This window comes from Pseudophryne corroboree, chromosome 6, assembly GCF_028390025.1.
Source record: "Pseudophryne corroboree isolate aPseCor3 chromosome 6, aPseCor3.hap2, whole genome shotgun sequence".
NCBI lineage: Eukaryota > Metazoa > Chordata > Amphibia > Anura > Myobatrachidae > Pseudophryne > Pseudophryne corroboree.
Genome location: NC_086449.1, coordinates 553,287,026 through 553,287,907, shown reverse-complemented (window position 1 = coordinate 553,287,907; position 882 = coordinate 553,287,026).

Below are 882 nucleotides of genomic sequence, written 5' to 3'. Positions count from 1 at the left end.
CACTGGTAAAGTCCACAGTAATTAATGAATGCACAGTGTCCTTTGCTTAATGGTGTTACTTGAAATCTTCACAAGACATAAGTAAGTTCCACAGTAATTAATGAATGCACAGTGTACCCAGCTTAATGGTATTACTTGAAATCTTTATAAGGCACAGGAAATGTTCAGCAATACTTAGCTAAGGTAATCCTTTAGAACACAGTCAGGCAAAGACTGGAGCTGCAAAAGGACAGGGACCTGCAACCCAGAGCTTTGACTCAGGAAATAGGCAATACAAGTAGTTCAGGTAGAAAGTAATATAACCGGCAGGTCTATGTAGGGCTGGTTGCCTTCTATCAAGCGCATGGACAAATTGCAACAAGCCAGGCAACCCTTGATTACAGAATATATTGCAGCTGACATTCTGCAAACATACACAGGACCCAAGGAAGTAATATACTGCTGCTGAGATGCAAACATAACAATACTGCTCTGATAGCAGCACCTCTGGCAGCACAGGGGTACTGCAGGCCAGAAATATGACAGCAGCACCTCTGGTAGCACAAAAGTTCTGCAGACAAGACAAAACAGCAGCACCTCTGGCATCACAGAGGTACTGCAAGCCAAACACAATAAATGGTAGAGTTGTAACAGTGATGTCATAACTTTTGTGCTGTGGTAAGCGTCCCAATAACAAACACTTTGTGTGCAACTAGGATCAAGATTTTAAAGAGACTCCTACCATGTATTTGTTTTTGCATATAAACATTAAGGAATTAATGCATTTAAATAATCTTAATATAGAATTTTATACAATTTAAAAAAAAAATGTTTAATTGTATTTTAAATAGATATATAACAAAATAATCAAGAGAATCGATAAACACAGTATCCTCAACATAT